Consider the following 25961-nt stretch of genomic DNA (forward strand, 5'->3'; position numbering starts at 1 on the left):
GGCGGCACTGTCTTCAAGATCATTTCTGAGGAATGGCAACCATTATTGGCTGGATATGGGGCCCAAGAGCTCTCACACGAGAAAATTTCCTAAATCTAAACCTTCATGCACTGCCCAGCGTGACATCGGCCATAGTTTTAAGAGTTGTTTGTCCCTTGCTACTTCAGCTGCTTCAGAGAGGTGAGGGACAGTGGTCTGCAAGTCCCCCATCCCAGACCCACAGCACAGCTTTCTGTGGTGCCCCCGACCCACACCCTGACTCCCAGGCTCCGGCGGCTGGCCAGCCCCCTCTCCGTTCCTGGCCCTTCCCCTTCGCACCCCATCTCCCCCTCCCCCACTGCTCGTGCTTCCTGAAGGCCGTGTGAGATGATCTAAAAGCAGACTAGGCATGGAGTTTTGCTGCTGTAGTCACACACGCTGTGTTCCTGCTATAGTGTAGTGAATGACCCTCGAGATATGCAGTCACACACACACAATTTGTCCTGTTAGGATTCTCATCCTCCCCCACCTCAGAAAACTTCCAGATCTCTTATGTCAAGGCAGATTACATTATTTTGAGCAGTTGTGTAGACTCCAAAATATATTTTCTGTAATCACTGGTATTTCTCAAAAGGCCTCCTGTAATTACTATACATGTGAATTTTTCCTTATTTATAAAATATATATAAATTATTTTTAATACATCAACTTTAGTAGAAATTTGTACCAACACAGCAACTGTATGTGGCATTGGAGATAAGTTTGTGTTTACTTTGATGTATTTCACAGTATTGGACACACCATGTATTTGCAGTACCACTTGATATAAAGACGATTCACAGATTATCATAAAGTATTGTCATTGTAAATGCTCTTTTTCTGAGGACTTTACAATAAAACGTGAAAAAAGTTACCCAGTCTGTATGCACTTGCTAAAGCGAGAACTGACTAAGGCAGGACTACTCGGGGGCCTTCTCCCCCTTCTCCATCGCCATTATAGGTCCATGATGGTCAAAGCAAAATGGACCCTGCTCTGGCCCAGTCCAAAGAGAGCCTGGACAAAGGCAGGCATCTGACCCCAGAAGTCTCTCTTCCCCATGTTGAAGTTTCAGGTCCCAAAATGCACAACTAACATCTGGCTCAAAACTTCTCATCATCTGCCCTGCAAGCCCTTAAAATCCACCCCAGCCCCCAGACTCTTATCCATTTCTTGAGTCCAGTCACTCTGGATTCTTACTGGGGCAGACTTTCCAGCTAGGATGCAGAATGTATAAAGTGCTTGGTGATCACCAAGCTACCATGTGGATGGAGCACCTGCTATGTGCCAGCATGGCGCTAGGGAGGGGGACCCAGGGCCGCACAAAGGAGACACAGTCCCTGCCCTTGGTGAGTTTCAAGTCCTCTGTGCCATGACCAGTAGTGCAGGTTCTACAAAGAAACACACACTCTGTGTGTATGTGTCTGCATGTCTGTGTGTGTGTATGTGTGTGTAGGGAAAGGGAGATATAGTTTAAGGAATTGGCTCATGCAGTTGTGGAGGCTGGAAAGTCCAAATCTGTAGGGCAGGTGGGCAGCTGGAGACCCAGAGAAGAGTTTCAGTTCAACTCCTAAGGCAGTTTGTTGGCTGAATTCCCCCTTCTTCGGGGGAGCTCAGTATTTTGATTTTAAGACCTTCAACTGATTGGATGAGGCCCACCCACACTATGGTGGGTAATCTGCTTTACTCAAAGTCTACTGATTTGTTAGAGAGGAGTCAAGATGGCGGAGGAGTAGGAGAACATGGAGTTCATCTCTCCCCACAAATGCATCAAGAATACATCTATAAATGGAAAAAATCTCACAGAGCACCTGCTGAACACTAGCAGAGGAACTTGGACACCTAAAAGCACAAGAAAGATTCTCACATAACTGGGTAGGATGAAAGAAGGAAAAAGGAAGAGGAGAGGAAGCAGGATGAGACCTACACCCCTGGGGGGAGCTGAAGGTGAGGACAGGTTCCCGCATCCGGAGAAGGCCCCCCACTGGCAGGAGATCATGTGGGACAGAAGGGGAGCTTTGGGGGCTCAGAGGAGAGTGCAGCAACTGGTCTGTGGCAGGCAGGACAGAGTGAGACCTACACAGAGGGTCCAACCCACGGCCCTGCACATCCCAGACTGAGACATGTGCCCAGGGGCTGGGTGCTGGAACGTGGGGTTTAGAGAGCAGACCCAGGGAGAGAACTGCTGTTCTCTGCAAGGTGACAGCCTGAGGGGACAGGAGAGACGAGCTCCTCAACCAGGAATCCTCCTGGAAAAAGCCCGGATCGCCATAGAAGCAAAGCGCCATTGTTGAGGGACACACAAAGGGCAAGGTCGCCATTGAAGCCTCTCTGCCCATGCACCAGCCCCTGCCTCCATGAGCATTAGGAAGGGCTCCCGCCAGGGCTGGCTCTCTCACACCTACGGCCACTGGCTCGCTCCCCCATGCACCCCATCCCCTCCAGAGCCAGCTCTCTTGCACCCACGGCCTCTGGCTCTGCTGTGTGACCCATCCCCACAGGGCTGGGCTCTTGTGCTCCAGGGCAGCCTTGGGAGCAGATGCCTGTGAGTGGCCCACACACAGAGGTGGAGCTGAAACCACAGCTGAGCCCCAGGGACTGTGCAACTATGAAAGAAGAGCTGAAATCTCTCCTCACAGCTGCACAAATGGCAGAATTACACCCCCACAACTGGCTTTGTAAACTCAGCACCTGAAGAACATCTAAACAGTCAACAAATGCTCCTGCAGCTGAGACGGGTCTAGCTTTAGCAGCTGTGGACTTTGTGAGCACATACATGTGGGGGATGGGCCAGGCCAGAGTCTGAGCCACCCCCATAGTACCCACAGCAGGTCCAGATCCATGATTACTGCAATCTCCTGGGACCTGACATCAGTGGGCCTACGCTAGTGGCCTGGTGAAAACAACTCCTGAGAGACACCAAGGCCAATTGCCGGCCTACCAGTGGTTAAGGTGGGGCTGAGAGCAGAGCCGACAACAGAGTAACTTGTGAGTTCAAACAACGGGTAAAAGGTGACACAACAGAGCACATTCATGGGTGAATAGCGCCGAAGGACGAATACTCAGTGGCTTCTCTCTTATTGGGACTGCTCCAACACCACCTCCCTTGCACTGCAGATCAGAAACACAGCTAAGAAACAGATCTGGAGGCCTCTACTCCAATACCTAGGGAGCAGACCCCACCCCTGACAGGGCAGTGACAACCACAGAGCAAAGGGGAGGCTCCACTCAATACCCAGGGCAGGCTTTGGTCACCAAAACACCAGTCAAATACCCTATCAGGGAGACAACAGCTAGCATACACTGAAGAGATGACAGACAACCATACTGAAAACAAACATTGCACCCCCAAAAAAAAAATTCAAACCCATGCAGGCTACACAGGGACATTCCCACATAAAAATAACTCTCCAAGACAGTCTGAGGGTCTGGCATCTGGAGGAAGAACCCCCAGAGCATTTAGCCTTGAAGACCAGTGGGTCTTGAGGGCAGGAGCCCCACAGGGCTGGGGGAAAGAGAGACTCCACTCTTGGAGGGTGCACACAAGGTACCACGAGCACCTGGACCCAGCACAAAGCGGTAACTCCATAGGAACCTGGGATAGACCTACCTAGGGGTCTTGGAGGGTCTCCTGGGGAAGCAGGGCTTGGCTGTAGTTCACTGTGGGGGCAACAACACTGGCAGCAGAGGCCCCAGGGAATATTAATCAGCATGAGCTCTACAGGAAGTCCCCATTTCAGCACCAAGACTCAACCCCACCCAACAGCCTGCAGGCTCCAGCGCTGAAATGCCTCAGGCCAAACAACCAGCAAGACAGGAACACAGCTGTACCCATCAGCAGACAGGCTGCCTAAAGTCCTACTAAGCTCACAGACAAAACAAAACACACGAATTGACACAGCCCTGCCCACCAGAGGGACAAGACCCAAATCCACCCACCAGAGGGCAGGCACCAGTCCCCACCACGAGGAAGCCTGCAAAAGGCCCTGGACCAAACTCACCCACTAGGGGGCACACACCAAAAGCAAGAGGAACTACGATTCTGCAGCATGTGTAAAGGATACCACAAACACAGTAAGTTAGACAAAATGAGATGACAGAGAAATATGTTTCAGACAAAGGAGCAAGATAAAAACCTACAAGAACAACTAAATGAATAGGAGATAGAAAATCTACGTGAAAAAAATTTAGAGTAATGAAAGTAAAGATGATCCAAGATCTTGGAAAAAGGATGGAGGCACAGACCAAGATACAAGAAATGCTTAACAAAGAGTTAGAAGATTTAAAAAAACAAACAAACACAGATGAACAATACAAAAACTGAAATGAAAAATACACTAGAAGGAATTGATACCAGTATAACTGAGGCAGGAAAACGAATAAGTGAGCTGGAAGACAGAGTGGTGGAAATCACTGCCACAGAACAGAACAAAGGGAAAAAAATGATAGAAGGAAATGAGGACAGTCTCAGAGGCTACTGGGGCACCATTAAATGCACCAACATTCACATTTTAGGGGTCCCAGAAGAAGAAGAGAAAGAGAAAGAGCCTGAAGAAATATTTGAAGAGATTATAGTCAAAAACTTCTCTAACATAGGAAAGAAATAGTCACCCAAGTCCAGGAACTACAGAGAGTCCTATACAGGATAAACCCAGGAGGAACACGTCGAGAAACATATTAATCAAACTGACAAAAATTAAAGACAAAGAAAAATATTAAAACAATGAGGGAAAAGCAATAAATAATATACAAGGGAATCCCCATAAGGTTATCAGCTGATTTTTCAGCAGAAACTCTGCAGGCCAGAAGGGAGTGACATGATATATTTTTAAGTGATGAAAGGGAAAAACCTACAGCCAAGAATAATCTAACCAACAAAGCTCTCATTCAGATTCAACAGAGAAATTAAAAATTTACAGACAAGGAAAAGCTAAGAGAATTCAGCACCACCAAACCAGCTTTACAACAAATCCTAAAGGAACTTCTCTAGGCAGGGGGGAAAAAAAAAAGATGCCACAACTGGAAACAAGAAAATCACAAATGGGAAAGATCACTGGTAAAGGTAAAAATACAGTAAATGTAGTAAATCACCCACACACAAATATGATATCAAAACCAGTAGTGGTGAGGAGAGTACAAATGAAGGATATGGGAATTGCATTTGAAATTAAGAGACTGGCAACTTAAAATAATCTTGTACATATACAGACTGCTACAACAAAACCTTATGGGAACCGCAGACCAAAAATCTACAATAGATATATACAAAAAAAAAAAACAAAACAGTCCAAACACAACACTAAAGATAGTCATTGAATCAAAACAGAAGAGAACAAAAGAGGAAGGGAATAAAAAGTCCTTCAAAAAGAAATCCAGGGGATTTCCCTGGTGGCATAGTGGTTAAGAATCTGCCTGCCAATGCAGGAGACATGGGTTCAAGCCCTGGTCCAGGAAGATCCCACATGCCGCAGAGCAACTAAGCCCAGGTGCCACAATTACTGAGCCAGTTCTCTAGAGCCTGCATGCCACAACTACTAAAGACCACATGCCTAGAGCCTGTGTTCCTCAACAACAAAAGCCACCGCAATGAGAAGCCCATGCACCACAATGAAAAGTAACCCCCACTTGCCGCAACTAGAGAGAGCCCATGCGCAGCAACAAAGACCCAACAGAGCCAAAAATAAAAATAATTAATTTTTCTAACTTAAAAAAAAAAGAAATCCAAAAACAATTAACAAAATGGCTCTAAGAGCATATATATCAATAATTTCCTTAAATGTAAATGGATTAAATGCTCCAACCAAAAGACAAAGCCAGGTTAAATGGATACAACAACAAGGCCTGTATATATTGCTATCTATAAGAGACCCACTTCAGATCTAGGGGCACATACAAACTGAAAGTGAGGGGATGGAAAAACATATTCCATGTAAATGGAAATCAAAAGAAAGCTGAAGTACCAATACTCATATCAGACAAAATGGATTTTAAAATAAAGACTGTTACAAGAGACAAAGAAGGACACTACATAATGATCAAGAGATCAATTCAAGAAGGATATATAACAATCGTAAATATATACGTGCCCAACAAGGAGCACCCCAATATATAAGGCAAATACTAACAGCCATAAAAGGAGAAATTGACAGTAACACAATAGTAGTGGGGGACTTGAATACCCCACTTGCATCAATGGACAGATCATCCAGACAGAAGATCAATGAGGAAACACAGGCCTTAAATGACACATTAGAACAGATGGACTTGATTTTTACAGAGCATTCCATCCAAAAGCAACAGAATACACATTCTTCTGAAGAGCACATGGAACCTTCTCCGGGATTGATCACATGCTGGGCCACAAAGCAAGCCTCAGTAAATTTAAGAAAATTTAAATTATATCAAGCATCTATTCTGACTACAGTGTATGAAATTAGAAATCAACTATAAGAAAAATAAATTAAGAGACACAAGCACGTGGAAGCTAAACAATGTTACTAAACAACCAATGGATCACTGAAGAAGTCAAAGAGGAAATTAAAAAATACCTAGAGACAAATGAAAATGAAAGTACGATGATCCAAAACCTATGAGATGCAGCAAAAGCAGTTCTAAGACTGAAGTTTATAGCAATGCAATCTTACCACAGGAAACAAGAAAAATCCCCCAAAAAAACCTAACCTTACACCTAAAGCAACTAGAGAAAGAAGAACAAACAAAACCCAAAGTTGGTAGAAGGAAAAAAAAATCATAAAGTTCACGGTAGAAATAAATGAAACAAAGGCAAAGAAAACAATAGAAAAGATCAATGAAACTAAAAGCTGGTTCTTTGAAAAGATAAACAACACTGATAAACCTTTAGCCAGACTCATCAAGAAAAACAGGGAGAGGGCTCAAATCAATAAAATTAGAAACGAAAAAGGAGAAGTTACAGTGGACACCACAGAAATATTAAGGAAGAAATGAACAAATTCTTAGAAAGGTACAATCTCCCAAGACTGAACCAGGAAGAAATAGAAAATATGAAAAGACCAATCACACATACTGAAGTTGAAACTATGATTAAAAAACTGGCAACAAAAAAAGTCCAGGACCAGATGGTTTCACAGGTGACTTCTATCAAACATTTAGAGAAGAGTTAACACTTGTTTTCTGAAACTATTCCAAAAGATTGCAGAGGAAGGAACACTCCCAAACTCATTCTATGAGGCCACCATCACCCTGTTACCAAAACCAAAGGTACCAAAAAAAAAAAAAAAGAAAAAAATCACAGGCCAATATCTCTGATCAACATAGACACAAAAATCCTCAACAAAATACTAGCAATCTGAATGCAACAATACATTAAAAGCATCATATACCATGATCAAGTGGGTTTTATCACAGGGATGCAAGGTTTTTTCAATATCCACAAATCAGTGTCATACACCACATCAACAAATTAAAGAATAAAAAACATGATCATCTCAAAAGATGCAGAAAAAGCTTTTGACAAAATTCAATACCCATTTATGATTAAAACTCTCCAGAAAATAGGCATAGAGGAAACCTACGTCAACATAATAAAGGCCATATATGACAAAACCACAGCCAACATCGTTCTCAATGGTGAAAAACTGAAACCATTTCCTCTATGATCAGGAACAAGACAAGGTTGCCCACTTGCACCACTATTAATCAACATAGTTTGGAAGTTTTAGCCATGGCAATCATAGAAGAAAAAGAAATAAAAGGGATACAAATCAGAAAAGAAGTAGTAAAATTGTCACTGTTTGAAGGCGACATGATACAATGCATATGAAATCCTAAAGATGCTACCAGAAAACTACTAGAGCTAATCAGCGAATTTGGTAAACTAGCAGGATACAAAATTTACGCACAGAAATCTCTTGCATACCTATACACTAACGACAAAAAATCTGAAAAAGAAATTAAGGAAACACTCCCATTTACCATGGCAACAAAAATAATAAAATACCTAGGAATAAAACTACCTAAGGAGAAAAAAGACCTGTATGAAGAAAACAATATGACACTGATGAAAGGAATTAAAGACAATACAAACAGATGGAGAGATATACCATGTTCTTGGATTAGAAGTATCAACACTGTGAAAATGACTGTACTACCCAAAGCAAACTACAGATTCAATGCAATCCCTATCAAACTAACAATGGCATTTTTCACAGAACTAGAACAAATAATTTTACAATTTGTGTAGAAACACAAAAGACCCTGAGTAGCCAAAGCAATGATGAGAAAGAAAAACAGGGCTGGAGGAATCAGGCTCCCTGACTTCAGACTATACTACAAAACTACAGTAATCAAGACATTATGGTACTGGCACAAAAACAGAAATATAGATCAACGGATCAGGATAGAAAGCCCAGACATAAACCCACACACATATGGTCACCTTATCTTTGATAAAGGATGCAAGAATATACAATGGAGAAAAGACAGCCTCTTCAGTAACTGGTGTTGGGAAAACTGGACAGCTACATGTAAAAGAATGAAATTAGAACACTTCCTGACACCATACACAAAAATAAACTCAAAATGCATTAAAGACCTAAATGTAAGGCCAGATACTAAAAAAACTCTTAGAGAAAAACATAGGGAAAACACTCTATGACATAAATCACAGCAAGGTCCTTTTTGACCCCCCTCTGAGAGAAATGGAAATAGAAACAAAAATAAACAAATGGGACCTAATGAAACTTAAAAGCTTTTGCACAACAAAGAAAACCATAAACAAGATGAAAAGACAGCCTGGAGGAAGATGGCGGAAGAGTAAGACGCGGAGATCACCTTCCTCCCCACAAGATACATCAGAAATTCATCTACACGTGGAACAACTCCTACAGAACACCTACTGAACGCTGACAGAAGACCTCAGACCCCCCAAAAGGCAAGAAACTCCTCACATACCTGGGTAGGACAAAAGAAAAAAGAATAAACAGAGACAAAAGGATAGGGACGGGACCTGCACCAGTGGGAGGGAGCCGTGAAGGAGGAAAGGTTTCCACACACTAGAAGCCCCTTTGCGGGCGGAGACTGCAGTTGGCGGAGGGGGAAAGCTTCAGAGTAGCAGAGGAGAGCACAGCAACAGGAGTGTGGAGGGCAAAGCGGAGAGATTCCGGCACAGAGGATCGGTGCCCTCAGGCACACACCAGCCCGACAGGCTTGTCTGCTCGGCCACCGGGGCGGGCGGGGCTGGGAGCTGAGGCTCGGTTATCGGGTTTCAGTCGGAGCGCAGGGAGAGGACTGGGGCTGGGGCTGGCGGCAGGAAGAGAGCCTGAAGGGGTTAGTGCACCACGGCTAGCCCGGAGGGAGTCCGGGGGAAAAAGTCTGGAGCTGCCGAAGAGGCAAGAGACTTTTTCTTCTCTTTTGTTTCCTGGTGCGCGAGAAGAGGGTATTAAGAGGGCTGCTTGGGGAAGCGCCGGAGACGGGCGTGAGCCGCGCTAAAGGCGCGGACCCCGGAGACGGGCGTGGGACGCTGGGGCTGCTGCTGCTGCCGCTGCCGCGGGGCCTGGGTGCGAGCGCAGGTCACTGTCCACCCCGCCTTCCGGGGGGCCTGTGCACCCCGCCACTGCCAGGGTCCCGGGACCCGGGGACGGCTTTCCCGGGAAAGCGCACGGAGCGCCTCGGGCTGGTGCAACGTCACGCCGGCCTCTGCCACCGCAGGCCCGCCCCACACTGCACGCCCCTCCCTCCCCTCTGCCTCAGTGAGCCAGAGCCCCCGAATCAGCGGCTCCTTTAAACCCGTCCTGTCCGAGCGAAGAACGGACGCCCTCCGGCGACCTACGCGCAGAGGCGGGGCCAGATCCAAGGCTGAGACCCGGGAGCTGTGAGAGCAGAGAAGAGACAAGGAAATCTCTCTGTGCAGCCTCGGAGGCAGCGGATTAAAGCTCCACGGTCCACTTGATGTGCCCTGCGTCTGTGGAGTGCATGAATGGACAGCGAATCATCCCAAATTGAGGAAGTGGACTTTGAGGACAAGATTTAAGACTTTCCCCCCTTTTCCTCTTTTTACAACGAACTATCCCAAATTAAGGAGGTGGACTTAGAGAGCAAGATTTCAGACTTCTCGCCCTTTTCCTCTTTTTACAACGAATTATCCCAAATTGAGGAGGTGGACTTGGAGAGCAAGATTTTTGATTTTTCCCCCGATCTCTTTTTGTGAATGTGTATGTGTATGCTTTTGTGTAAGATTCTCTCTGTATAGCTTTGCTTCCACCATATGTCCCAGGGTTCTATCTGTCCGGTTTTTTTTCAATAATTACTTTTTAATTTTAATAACACTACTATATTTCATACTTTATTCTATTTTACTTTACCTGCTCTTTCTTTTTTTTCCTATCTTCCTTTCCTCCCTCCCTCCCTCCGCCCCTCCTTTCCTTCTTTCTCTTTCTTTCCTTCCTCCCTCCCTCCCTCCCTTCTTCCTTTCACTTTCTTTTTCTTTCCTTCCTCCCTCCCTCCTTCTTTCTTTCTTTCTGTCCTTCCTCCTTCCCTCCTTTCTTTCTTTCTTTCTTCCTTCCTTCCTTTCTTTCCTTCTTCCTTTCTTTCTCTTCTCTCTTTCTTCTACTAATTCTTTCTTTCTACTTTTTCTCCCTTTTATTGTGAGCCGGGTAGATAAAAGGCTCTTGGTGCTGCAGCCAGGAGTCAGTGCTGTGCCTCTGAAGTGGGAGAGCCAACTTCAGGACACGGGTCCACAAGAGACCTCCCAGCTCCACATAATATCTAGCAGTGAAAATCTCCCAGAGATCTCCATCTCAACACCAGCACCCAGCTTCACTCAACGACCAGCAAGCTACAGTGCTGGTCACCCTATGCCAAGCAACTAGCAAGGCAGGAACACAATCCCACCCATTAGCAGAGAGGCTGCCTAAAAACATAATAAGGCCACAGGCACCCCAAAACACACCACCAGATGTGGACCTGTCCACCAGAAAGACAAGATCGAGCCTCAACCACCAGAACACAGGCACTAGTCCCCCCCCACCAGGAAGCCTACACAACCTACTGAAACAACTTTAGCCACTGGGGACAGACACCAAAAACAACAGGAACTACGAATCTGCAGGCTGCAAAAAGGAGACCCCAAACACAGTAACATAAGCAAAATGAGAAGATAGAAAAACACACAGCAGGTGAAGGAGCAAGATAAAAATCTACCAAACCTAACAAATGAAGAGGTAATAGGCAGTCTACCTGAAAAAGAATTCAGAATAATGATAGTAAAGATGATCCAAGATTCTATTTCCAAGATGCAAAATCTTGGAAACAGAATAGACAAAATGCAAGAAACAGTTAACAAGGACCTAGAAGAACTAAAGATGAATCAAGCATCGATTAAAAACACAATAAATGAAATGAAAAATACTCTAGATGGGATCAATAGCAGAATAACTGAGGTGGAAGAACGGATAAGTGAGGTGGAAGATAAAATACTGGAAATAACTGATGCAGAGCAAAATAAGGAAAAAAGAATGAAAAGAACAGAGGACAGTCTCAGAGACCTCTGGGACAACATTAAACGCACCAACATTCGAATTATAGGAGTTCCAGAAGGAGAAGACAAAAAGAAAGGGACTGAGAAAATATTTGAAGAGATTATAGTTGAAAACTTCCCTAATATGGGAAAGGAAATAGTTACTCAAGTCCAGGAGGCACAGAGAGTCCCATACAGAATAAATCCAAGGAGAAATACGCCAAGACACATATTAATCAAACTGTCAAAAATTAAACACAAAGAAATCATATTAAAAGCAGCAAGGGAAAAACAACAAATAACACACAAGGGAATCCCCATCAGGTTAACAGCTGATCTCTCAGCAGAAACTCTACAAGCCAGAAGGGAGTAGCAGGACATAATTAAAGTGATGAAGGAGAAAAACCTGCAACCAAGATTACTCTACCCAGCAAGGATCTCATTCAGATTTGATGGAGAAATTAAAACCTTTACAGACAAGCAAAAGCTGAGAGAGTTCAGCACCACCAAACCAGCTTTACAACAAATGCTAAAGGAACTTCTCTAGGCAAGAAACACAACAGAAGGAAAATACCTACAATAACGAACCCAAAACAATTAAGGAAATGGGAATAGGAACATACATATCAATAATTACCTTAAATGTAAATGGACTAAATGCTCCCACCAAAAGACACAGATTGGCTGAATGGATACAAAAACAAGACCCATATATATGCTGTCTACAAGAGACCCACTTCAGACCTAGAGACACATACAGATTGAAAGTAAGGGGATGGAAAAAGATATTCCATGCAAATGGAAATCAAAAGAAAGCTGGAGTAGCAATTCTTATATCAGACAAAATAGACTTTAAAATAAAGACTATTAGAAGAGACAAAGAAGGACACTACATAATGATCAAGGGATCGATCCAAGAAGAAGATATAACAATTGTAAATATTTATGCACCCAACATAGGAGCACCTCAATACATAAGGCAAATACTAACAGCCATAAGAGGGGAAATCGACAGTAACACACTCATAGTAGGAGACTTTAACACCCCACTTTCACCAATGGACAGATCATCCAAAATGAAAATCAATAAGGAAAAACAAGCTTTAAATGACACATTAAACAAGATGGACTTAATTGATATTTATAGGACATTCCATCCAAAAACAACAGAATACACATTTTTCTCAAGTGCTCATGGAACATTCTCCAGGATAGATCATATCGTGGGTCACAAATCAAGCCTTGGTAAATTTAAGAAAATTGAAATTGTATCAAGTATCTTTTCCGACCACAATGCTATGAGACTAGACATCAATTACAGGAAAAGATCTGTAAAAAATACAAACACATGGAGGCTAAACAATACACTACTCAATAAAGAAGTGATCACTGGAGAAATCAAAGAGGAAATTAAAAAATACCTAGAAACAAATGACAATGGAGACACGACGACCCAAAACCTATGGGATGCAGCAAAAGCAGTTCTAAGGGGGAAGTTTATAGCAATACAATCCCACCTTAAGAAACAGGAAACATCTCGAGTAAACAACCTGACCCTGCACCTAAAGCAATTAGAGAAACAAGAACAAAAAAACCCCAAAGTTAGCAGAAGGAAAGAAATTGTAAAGATCAGATCAGAAATAAATGAAAAAAAATGAAGGAAACGATAGCAAAGATCAATAAAACTAAAAGCTGGTTCTTTGAGAAGATAAACAAAATAGACAAACCATTAGCCAGACTCATCAAGAAAAAAAGGGAGAAGACTCAAATCAATAGAATTAGAAATGAAAAAGGAGAAGTAACAACTGACACTGAAGAAATACAAAAGATCATGAGAGATTACTACAAGCAACTCTATGCCAATAAAATGGACAACCTGGAAGAAATGGACAAATTCTTAGAAATGCACAACCTGCCAAGACTGAATCAGGAAGAAATAGAAAATATGAATAGACCAATCACAAGCACTGATATTGAAACTGTGATTAAAAATCTTCCAACAAACAAAAGCCCAGGACCAGATGGCTTCACAGGCAAATTCTATCAAACATTTAGAGAAGAGCTAACACCCATCCTTCTCAAACTCTTCCAATTTCAGAGGAAGGAACACTCCCAAACTCATTCTATGAGGCCACCATCACCTTGATACCAAAACCAGGCAAGGATGTCACAAAGAAAGAAAACTACAGGCCAATATCACTGATGAACATAGATGCAAAAATCCTCAACAAAATACTAGCAAACAGAATCCAACAGCACATTAAAAGGATCATACACCATGATCAAGTGGGGTTTATTCCAGGAATGCAAGGATTCTTTAATATACGCAAATCAATCAATGTGATACACCATATTAACAAATTGAAGAAGAAAAACCATATGATCATCTCAAAAGATGCAGAAAAAGCTTTCGACAAAATTCAACACCCATTTATGATAAAAACCCTGCAGAAAGAAGGCATAGAGGGAACTTTCCTCAACATAATAAAGGTCATATATGACAAACCCACAGCCAACATTGTCCTCAATGGTGAAAAACTGAAACCATTTCCACTAAGATCAGGAACAAGACAAGGCTGCCCACTCTCACCACTCTTATTCAACCTAGTTTTGGAAGTTTTAGCCACAGCAATCAGAGAAGAAAAGGAAATAAAAGGAATACAAATTGGAAAAGAAGAAGTAAAGCTGTCACTGTTTGCAGATGACATGATACTATACATAGAGAATCCTAAAGATGCTACCAGAAAACTACTAGAGCTAATCAATGAATTTGGTAAAGTAGCAGGATACAAAATTAATGCACAGAAATCTCTGGCATTCCTGTACACTAATGATGAAAAATCTGAAAATGAAATCAAGAAAACACTCCCATTTACCACTGCAACAAAAAGAATAAAATATCTAGGAATAAACCTACCTAAGGAGACAAAAGACCTGTATGCAGAAAATTATAAGACACTGATGAACGAAATTAAAGATGATACAAATAGATAGAGAGATATACCATGCTCCTGGATTGGAAGAATCAATATTGTGAAAATGGCTCTACTACCCAAAGCAATCTACAGATTCAATGCAATCCCTATCAAACTACCACTGGCATTTTTCACAGAACTAGAACAAAAAATTTCAAAATTTGTATGGAAACACAAAAGACCCCGAATAGCCAAAGCAATCTTGAGAACGAAAAATGGACCTGGAGGAATCAGGCTCCCTGACTTCAGACTATACTACAAAGCTACAGTAATCAAGACAGTGTGGTACTGGCACAAAAACAGAAAGATAGATCAATGGAACAGGATAGAAAGCCCAGAGATAAACCCACGCACATATGGTCAACTTATCTTTGATAAAGGAGGCAGGAATGTACAGTGGAGAAAGGACAGCCTCTTCAATAAGTGGTGCTGGGAAAACTGGACAGGGACATGTAAAAGTATGAGATTAGATCATTCCCTAACACCATACACAAAAATAAGCTCAAAATGGATTAAAGACCTAAATGTAAGGCCAGAAACTATCAAACTCTTAGAGGAAAACATAGGCAGAACAGTCTATGACATAAATCACAGCAAGATCCTTTTGGACCCACCTCCTAGAGAAATGAAAATAAAAACAAAGATAAACAAATGGGACCTAATGAAACTTCAAAGCTTTTGCACAGCAAAGGAAACCATAAACAAGACCAAAAGACAACCCTCAGAATCGAGAAAATATTTGCAAATGAAGCAACTGACAAAGGATTAATCTCCAAGATTTATAAGCAGCTCATGCAGCTCAACAGCAAAAAAAACAAACAAGCCAATCCAAAAATGGGCAGAAGACTTAAATAGGCATTTCTCCAAAGAAGATATACAGACTGCCAACAAACACATGAAAGAATGCTCAACATCATTAATCATTAGAGAAATGCAAATCAAAACTCCAATGAGATATCATCTCACAGCAGTCAGAATGGCCATCATCAAGAAATCTAGAAACAATAAATGCTGGAGAGGGTGTGGAGAAAAGGGAACACTCTTGCACTGCTGGTGGGAATGTGAATTGGTACAGCCACTATGGAGAACAGTATGGAGGTTCCTTAAAAAACTAAAATAGAACTACCATATGACCCAGCAATCCCACTACTAGGCATATACCCTGAGAAAACCATAATTCAAAAAGAGACATGTACCAAAATGTTCATTGCAGCTCTATTCACAATAGCCCGGAGCTGGAAACAACCTAAGTATCCATCATCGGATGAATGGATAAAGAAGATGTGGCACATATATACAATGGAATATTACTCGGCCATAAAAAGAAACAAAACTGAGCTATTTATAATGAGGTGGATAGACCTAGAGTCTGTCATACAGAGTGAAGTAAGTCAGAAAGATAAAGACAAATACCATATGCTAACACATATATATGGAATTAAAAAAAAATGTCATGGAACCTAGGGGTAAAACGGGAATAAAGACACAGACCTACTTGAGAATGGAATTGAGGATATGGGGAGGGGGAAGGGTAAGCTGTGACAAAACGAGAGAGAGGCATGGACATATATACACTACCAAACGTAAGGTAGATAGATTGTGGGAAGCAGCCGCGGAGCACAGGGAGATCAGCTCAGTGCTTTGTGACTGCCTGGAGGGGTGGGATGGGGAGGGTGGGAGGGAGGGAGATGCATGAGGGAGGGGATGTGGGAACAGATGTATATGTATGACTGATTCACTTTGTTATAAAGCAGAAACTAATAAAAAATGTAAAAAAAAAAAGTACATTAACGGGGAGACGCAAGAGGGAAGAGATATGGGGACATATGTATATGTATGGCTGATTCACTGTTGTAAAGCAGAAAATAACACACCATTGTAAAGCAATTATACTCCAATAAAGATGTTAAAAATAAATAAATCAATTAATTAATTAATTAAAAAGATGAAAAGACAACCCTCAGAATGGGAGAAAATATTTGCAAATGAAGCAACTGACAAAGGATTAATCTCCAAAATATACAAGCAGCTTATCAGCTCAATATCAAAAAAACAAACAACTTAATCCAAAAATGGGTGGAATTCCTAAATAGACATTTCTCCAAAGAAGACATACAGATAGCCAACAAACATATGAAAGGGTGCTCAACATCACTAATCATTAGAGAAATGCAAATCAAAACTACAATGAGGTGTCACCTCACACCAGTCAGAATGGCCATCATCAAAAAATCTAGAAACAGTAAATGCTGGAGAGGGTGTGGAGAAAAGAGAACCCTCTTGCACTGTTGGTGGGAATGTAAATTGATAAAGCCACTATGGAGAACAGTATGGAAGTTCCTTTAAAAACTAAAAATAGAACTACCATATGACCCAGCAATCCCACTACTGGGCATATACCCTGAGAAAACCATAATTCAAAAACAGTCATGTAGGGCTTGCCTGGTGGTGCAGTGGTTAAGAATCCACCTGCCAATGCAGAGGACGTGGGATCAAGCCCTGGTCCAGGAAGATCCCATATGCCACAGAGCAACAAAGCCCGTGCACCACAGCTACTGAGCCTGCATTCTAGAGCCCACAGGCCACAACTACTGAGCCTGCCTGCCACAACTACTGAAGCCCATGTGCCTAGACCCCTTGCTCCTCAAGAACAGAAGCCACCACGAGAAGCCCGTGCACCACAATGAAGAGTAGCCCTCACTTACAGCAACTAGAGAAAGCACACGCACAGCAATGAAGACCCAACACAGCAAAAAATAAATAAATGAAATAAATAAATTTAAAATATAATAAAAAAACAAAACAAAACAAAAAAAAAGAGTCATCTACCACAATGTTCACTGCAGCTCTATTTACAACAGCCAGGACATGGAAGCAATCTAAGTGTCCATTGACAGAAGAATGGATAAAGAAGATGTGGCACATATATACAATGGAATATTACTCAGTCATAAGAAGAAATAAAATTGAGCTATTTGCATTGAGATGGATGGACCTAGAGTCTGTCATACAGAGAGAAGTAAGTCAGAAAGCGAAAAAAAAATACCATATGCTAACACACATATATGGAATCTAAAAAAAAAATGGTTCTGATGAACCTAGGGGCAGGACAGGAATAAAGACACAGACAGAGAATGGACTTGAGGATACAGAGAGGGGGGAGGGTAAGCTGGGATGAAGTGAGAGAGTAGCATTGACATATATACACTACCACATGTAAAACAGATACCTAGTGAGAAGCAGATGCATAGCACAGGGAGATCAGCTTAATGCTCTGTGACCACCTAGAGGGGTGGGATAGGGAGGGTGGGAGGGAGGCGCAAAAGGGAGGGGATATGGGGATATATGTATACGTATCGCCGATTCACTTTGTTATAAAACAGAAACTAACAAAACAGAGGAAAACATAGAACACTAACACGACGCTGTAAAGCAATTATACTCCAATAAAGATGTTAAAAAAAGAAAACACAAGCCTTAAATGACACATTAGGCCAGATAGATTTAATTGATATCTGTAGGACATCCAATCTGAAAGCAGCAGAATACACTTTCCTCTCAAGTGCACACAGAACATTCTCCAGGATAAATCACATCTTGGGTCACAAATCAAGCCTCAGTAAGTTTCAGAGAATTAAAATCCTTTCAAGCATATTTTGCAACCACAATGCTATGAGATTAGAAATCAACTACAAGGAAAAAGTGTAAAAAAACCCCACAAACACATGGAAGCTAAACAATATATTACTAAACTACTAATGGATCACTGAAGAAATTAAGGGTGAAATTAAAAAGTACCTAGAGACAAATGCCAATGAAAACACAACAATCCAAAACATATGAGACAGAGCAAAAGCAGTTCTAAGAGGGAAGTTTACAGCAACACAATCTTACCTCAAGAAATAAGAAAAATGTCAAATAAACAACCTAACATTACACCTAAAACAACTAGAGAAAGAAGAACAAACAAAACCCAAAGTTAGTAGAAGGAAAGAAATAAAAAATCAGAGCAGAAAAAAATGATATAGAGACAAAGAGAACAATAGAAAAAATCAATGAAACTAAAAGCTGGCTCTTTGAGAAGATAAACAAAATTGATAAAACTTTAGCCAGACTCATCAAGAAAAAAAGGAAGAGGACTCAAATCAATAAAATTAGAAATGAAGAAGGAGAAATTACAACAGACACCACAGAAATACTAAGGATCATAAGGGACTACTACAAGCAACTCTATGCCAATAAAATGGACAACCTAGAAGAAATGGATGTATTCATAGAAAGGTACAACCTTCCAAGACTAAACCAGGAAAAAATATTGTAGAAAATATGAACAAACCAATCATAACTACTAAAATTGAAACTGTGATTTTAGAACTTCCAACAAGCCAAAGTCCAGGACCAGATGGCTTCATGGGCAAATTCTAGCAAACATTTAGAGAAGAGCTAACACCTATCCTTCTCAACCTCTTCCAAAACACTGCAAGGAAGAAACACTCCCAAGCTCATTCTATGAGATCACCATCACCCTGATACCAAAACCAGACAAAGATAACTCAAAAAAAGAAAATTACAGGCCAACCTCACTGATGAACATAGACCCAAAAATCCTCAACAAAATACTAGCAAACTAGGCTTCCCTGGTGGCGCAGTGGTTGAGCATCTGCCTGCCGATGCAGGGGACACGGGTTCGAGCCCTGGTCTGGGAGGGTCCCACATGCCGCGGAGTGACTGGGCTCATGAGCCACGGCTACTGAGCCTGCGCATCTGGAGCCTGTGTTCCGCAACAAGAGAGGCCGAGAGAGTGAGAGGCCCGCGCACCATGATGAAGAGTGGCCCCCACTCGCCGCAACTAGAGAAAGCCCTCCCACAGAAACAAAGACCCAACACAGCCAAAAATAAATAAATAAATTTATATATAAAAAAAAAAGTCACAGGACAAGGCAGTTCCCATTCTACCATTTAAAAAATATATATATACTAGCAAACCGAAGCCAACAACACATTCAAAGGATCATACACCATGATCAACTGGGATTTATCCCAGGGATGCAAGAGAAAGAACAAACAAAACCCAAAGTTAGTAGAAGGAGAGAATTCCAAGGATTCTTCAATATATGCAAATTAGCCAATGTGATACATCACATTAACAAACTGAAAAATAAAAAAGATATGATCGAGAAGGAACCAAGATGGCAGAGTAGAAGAACGCGCTCTCACTCCCTCTTGTGAGAACACCAGAGTCACGGCTAGCTGCTGGACAATCATCGACATGAGGACACTGGAGCTCACCAGAAAGGGTACCCCACATCCAAAGACAAAGGAGAAGCCACAATGCGATGGTAGGAGGGGTGCAATCACAATAAAATCAAACCCTATAACTGCTGGGTGGGTGACTCACAAACTGGAGCACACTTATACCACAGAAGTCCACCCACTGGAGTGAAGGTTCTGAGCCCCATGTCAGGCTTCCCAACCTGGGGGTCCGGCAACGGGAGGAGGAATTCCTAGAGAATCAGACTTTGAAGCCTAGTGGGATTTGATTGCAAAACTTCGACAGGATTGGGGGAAACAGAGACTCCACTCTTGGAGGGCACACACAAAGTAGTGTGTGCATCAGGACCCAGGGGAAGGAGCAGTGACCCCAGGGGAGACTGAGCCAGACCTACCTGCTAGTGCTGGAGGGTCTCCTGCAGAGGTGGGGGGGGGGTGGCTGTGGCTTACCATGGGGACGAGAACACTGGCAGCAGAGGTTCTGGGGGGTGCTCCTTGACATGAGCCCTCCCGGAGTCTGCCATTAGCCCCACCAAAGAGCCCAGGTAGGCTCCAGCATTGGGTTGCCTCAGGCCAAACAACCAACAGGGAGGGAACCGAGCCACACCCATCTACAGTCAAGTGGATTAAAGTTTTACTGAGCTCTGCCCACCAGAGCAACACCCAGCTCTACCCACCACCAGTCCCTCCCATCAGGAAACTTGCACAAGCCTCTTACATAGCCTCATCCACCAGAGGGCAGACAGCAGAAGCAAGAAGAACTACAATCCTGCAGCTTGTGGAATAAAAACTACATTCACAGAAAGACAGACAAGATGAAAAGGCAGAGGGCTATGTGCCAGATGAAGGAACAGGATAAAACCCCAGAAAAACAACTAAATGAAGTGGAGATAGGCAACCTTCCAGAAAAAGAATTCAGAATAATGATAGTGAAGATGATCCAGAACTTCAGAAAAAGAATGAAGGCAAAGATCGAGAAGATGCAAGAAATGTTTAACAAAGATCTAGAGGAATTAAAGAACAAACAAACAGATATGAACAATGCAATAACTGAAATGAAAACTACACTAGAAGGAATCAATAGCAGAATAACAGAGGCAGAAGAACGGATAAGTGACCTGGAAGACAGAATGGTGGAATTCACTGCTGCAGAACAAAATAAAGAAAAAAGAATGAAAAGAAATGAAGACAGCCTAAGAACTCTGGGACAACAAAATTCGCATTACAGGGGTCCCAGAAGGAGAAGAGAGAGAGAAAGAACCCGAGAAAATATTTGAAGAGATTATAGTCGAAAACTTCCCTAACATTGGAAAGGAAAGAGCCACCGAGGTCCAGGAAACTCAGAGATTCCCATACAGGATAAATCCAAGGAGAAACACTCTGAGATGCATAATAATCAAACTGGCAAAAATTAAAGACAAAGAAAGATTATTGAAAGCAGCAAGGGAGAAATGATAAATAACATACAAGGGATACAATAACATACAAGGGAACTCCCATAAGGTTAAGAGCTGATTTCTCAGCAGAAACTCTACAAGCCAGAAGGGAGTGGCATGATATACTTAAAGTGATGAAAGGGAAGAACCTACAACCCAGATTACCCTACCCAGCAAGGATCTCATTCAGATTCAATGGAGAAATCAAAAGCTTTACAGACAAGCAAAAGCTAAGAGAATTCAGCACCACCAAACCAGCTCTACAACAAATGCTAAAGGAACTTCTCTAAGTGGGAAACACAAGAGAAGAAAAGACCTACAAAAACAAACCCAAAACAATTAAGGAAATGGTAATAGGAGCATACATATCAATAATTACCTTAAACGTGAATAGATTAAATGCTCCAACCAAAAGACACAGGCTCACTGAATGGATACAAAAACAAGACCAATATATATGCTGTCTACAAGAGACCCACTTCAGACCTAGGGACACATACACACTGAAATTGAGGAGATGGAAAAAGATATTCCATGCAAATGGAAATCAAAAGAAAGCTGGAGTAGCAATACTCATATCAGATAAAATAGACTTTAAAATAAAGAATGTTACAAGAGACAAGGAAGGACACTACATAGTGATCAAGGGATCAATCCAAGAAGAAGATAGAACAATTATAAACATATATGCTCCCAACATAGGAGCACCTCAATTCATAAGGCAACTGCTAACAGCTATAAAAGAGGAAATCGAAAGTAACACAATAATAGTGGGGGACTTTAACACCTCACTTACACCAATGGACAGATCATCCAAAATGAAAATAAATAGGGAAACAGAAGCTTTAAATGACACAACAGACGAGATAGATTTAATTGATATTTATAGGACATTCCATCCAAAAACAGCAGATTACACTTTCTTCTCAAGTGCACACGGAACATTCTACAGGATAGATCACATCTTGGGTCACAAATGAAGCCTCAGTAAATTTAAGAAAATTGAAATCTTATCAAGCATCTTTTCTGACCACAACGCTATGAGATTAGAAATGAATTACAGGGGAAAAAAACATAAAAAGCACAACACATGGAGGCTAAACAATACATTACTAAATAACCAAGAGATCACTGAAGAAATCAAAGAGGAAATCAAAAAATACCTAGAGACAAATGACAATGAAAACACGACGATCCAAAACCTATGGGATGCAGCAAAAGCAGTTCTAAGAGGGAAGTTTATAGCTATACAAGCCTACCTCAAGAAACAAGACAAATCTCAAATAAACAATCTAACCTTACACTTAAAGGAACCAGAGAAAGAAGAATAAACAAAACCCAAAGTTCCCAGAAGGAAAGAAATCATAGAGATCAGAGAAGAAATAAATGAAATAGAAACAAAGAAAACAATAGGAAGGATCAATAAAACGAAAAGCTGGCTATCTTTGAGAAGATAAACAAAACTGATAGACCATTAGCCAGATTCATCAAGAAAAAGATGGAGAGAACTCAAATCAATAAAATCAGAAATGAAAAAGGAGAAGTTACAACAGACACCACAGAAATACAAAGCATCCTAAGAGACTACTGCAAGCAACACGATGCTGATAAAATAGACAACCTGGAAGAAATGGACAAATTCTTAGAAAGGTATAACCTTCCAACACTGAACCAGGAAGAAATAGAAAATATGAACAGACCAATCACAAGAAATGAAATTGAAACTGTGATTAAAAATCTTCCAACAAACAAAAGACCAGGGCCAGATGGCTTCACAGGTGAATTCTATCAAACATTTAGAGAAGACCTATCACCTATCCTTCTCAAACTCTTCCAAAAACTTGCAGAGAAAGGAACGCTCCCAAACTCATTCTATGAGACCACCATCACCCTGATACTGAAACCAGACAAAGATACTACAAAAAAAGAAGATTACAGACCAATATCACTGATGAATACAGATGCAAAAATCCTCAACAAAATACTAGCAAACAGAATCCAACAACACATTAAAAGGATCATACACGGGATCCGGAGGAAGATGGCGGAAGAGTAAGACGCAGAGATCACCTTCCTCCCCACAGATACATCAGAAATTCATCTACACATGGAGCAAGTCCTACAGAACACCTACTGAACGCTGACAGAAGACCTCAGACCCCCCAAAAGGCAAGAAACTCCCCACATACCTGGGTAGGGCAAAAGAAAAAAGAATAAACAGAGACAAAAGGATAGGGACGGGACCTGCACCAGTGGGAGGGAGTCGTGAAGGAGAAAAGGTTTCCACACACTAGAAGCCCCTTCGCGGGCGGAGACTGCGGGTGGCGGAGGGGGAAAGCTTCGGAGTAGCCGAGGAGAGCACAGCAACAGGGGTACGGAGGGCAAGGCGGAGAGATTCCAGCACAGAGGATCGGTGCCCTCAGGCACACACCAGCCCGAGAGGCTTATCTGCCGGGGCGGGCGGGGCTGGAAGCTGAGGCTCGGGTATCGGGTTTCGGTCGGAGCGCAGGGAGAGGACTGGGGCTGGCGGCAGGAAGAGAGCCTGAAGGGGTTGGTGCGCCGCGGCTAGCCCGGAGGGAGTCCGGGGAATAAGTCTGGAGCTGCCAAAGAAACAAGAGACTTTTTCTTCCCTTTTGTTTCCTGGTGCGCGAGGAAGGGCATTAAGAGCGCTGCTTAAAGAAGCTCCAGAGACGGGCGCGAGCCGCGGCTGAAGGCGCGGACCCCGGAGATGGGCGTGGGACGCTGGGGCTGCTGCTGCCACCGCCACAAGGCCTGTGTGCGAGCGCAGGTCACTGTCCACCCCCCCTTCCGGGGAGCCTGTACAGCCCACCACTGCCGGGGTCCCAGGACCCAGGGACGGCTTCCCCAGGAAAGCGCACGGAGCGCCTCGGGCTGGTGCAACGTCACGCCGGCCTCTGCCGCCGCAGGCCCACCCCGCACTGCGTGCCCCTCCCTCCCCTCGGACTGAGTGAGCCAGAGCCCCCGAATCAGCGGCTCCTTTAAACCCGTCCTGTCTGAGCGAAGAACGGACGCCCTCCGGCGACCTACGCGCAGAGGCGGGCCAGGTCCAAGGCTGAGACCCGGGAGCTGTGAGAGCAGAGAAGAGACAGGGAAATCTCTCTGTGCAGCCTCGGAGGCAGCGGATTAAAGCTCCACGGTCCGCTTGATGTGCCCTGCGTCTGTGGAGTGCATGAATGGACAGCGAATCATCCCAAATTGAGGAGATGGACTTTGAGGACAAGATTTAAGATTTTCCCCCCTTTTCCTCTTTTTACAACGAATTATCCCAAATTGAGGAGGTGGACTTTGAGAGCAAGATTTCAGACTTTTTCCCCTTTTCACAACGAATTATCCCAAATTGAGGAGGTGGACTTTGAGGGCAAGATTTTCGATTTTTCCCCCCTGTTCTCTTTCTGTGAATGTGTATGTGCATGCTTCTGTGTGAGATTTTCTCTGTATAGCTTTGCTTCCACCATAGGTCCCAGGGTTCTATCCGTCCGTTTTTTTTTTCTTTCAATAATTACTTTTTTATTTTTAATAACGCTACTATATTTTATACTTTATTCTATTTTACTTTATCTTCTCTCTTTCTTTTTTTCCTACCTACCCTTCCTCCCTCCGCCCCTTTCTCTTTCTTTCCTTCCTCCCTCCCTCCTTCCCTCCCTCCTGTCTGTCTTTCTTTCTTTCCTTCCTCCCTCCCTCCATTCTTCCTTTCACTCTTTCTTTTTCTTTCCTTCCTCCCTCCCTCCTTTCTTTCCTTCTTTCCATCCTTCCTCCCTCCCTCCTTTCTTTCTTTCTTTCTTCCTTCCTTCCTTTCTTTCCTTCTTCCTTTCTTTCTCTTCTCTCTTTCTTTCTTCTACTAATTCTTTCTTTCTACTTTTTCTCCCTTTTATTGTGAGCCGGGTAGATAAAAGGCTCTTGGTGCTGCAGCCAGGAGTCAGTGCTGTGCCTCTGAAGTGGGAGAGCCAACTTCAGGACACGGGTCCACAAGAGACCTCCCAGCTCCACATAATATCAAGCAGCGAAAATCTCCCAGAGATCTCCATCTCAACACCAGCACCCCGCTTCACTCAACGACCAGCAAGCTACAGTGCTGGTCACCCTATGCCAAGCAACTAGCAAGACAGGAACACAACCGCACCCATTAGCAGAGAGGCTGCCTAAAAACATAATAAGGCCACAGGCACCCCAAAACACACCACCAGACGTGGACCTGTCCACCAGAAAGACAAGATCGAGCCTCAACCACCAGAACACAGGCACTAGTCCCCCCCACCAGGAAGCCTACACAACCTACTGAAACAAACTTACCCACTGGGGACAGACACCAAAAACAACAGGAACTACGAATCTGCAGGCTGCAAAAAGGAGACCCCAAACACAGTAACATAAGCAAAATGAGAAGACAGAAAAACACACAGCAGGTGAAGGAGCAAGATAAAAACCTACCAGACCTAACAAATGAAGAGGTAATAGGCAGTCTACCTGAAAAAGAATTCAGAATAATGATAGTAAAGATGATCCAAGATTCTATTTCCATGATCCAAAATCTTGGAAATAGAATAGACAAAATGCAAGAAACAGTTAACAAGGACCTAGAAGAACTAAAGATGAATCAAGCATCGATTAAAAACACAATAAATGAAATGAAAAATACTCTAGATGGGATCAATAGCAGAATAACTGAGGCAGAAGAATGGATAAGTGAGGTGGAAGATAAAATAGTGGAAATAACTGATGCAGAGCAAAATAAGGAAAAAAGAATGAAA

At 42.7% G+C, this 25961-nt stretch overlaps 1 pseudogene across 1 annotated transcript in view; it reads left to right on the plus strand.

Moving 5' to 3' along the window:
* The first annotated feature begins 1308 nt into the window (after positions 1-1308).
* LOC309805373 (cytochrome c oxidase subunit 7C, mitochondrial-like) overlaps positions 1309-25961 on the plus strand; it is a 53091-nt pseudogene continuing 28438 nt past the window's right edge. Inside the window, exon 1 of the transcript in view lies at positions 1309-1365. The product of the transcript in view is annotated as a cytochrome c oxidase subunit 7C, mitochondrial-like (transcript). The remainder of the gene's footprint in view (positions 1366-25961) is intronic.

This window comes from Mesoplodon mirus (genome assembly GCF_964341445.2).
Source record: "Mesoplodon mirus genome assembly, chromosome: 5".
In the NCBI taxonomy this organism is placed as follows: domain Eukaryota; kingdom Metazoa; phylum Chordata; class Mammalia; order Artiodactyla; family Ziphiidae; genus Mesoplodon; species Mesoplodon mirus.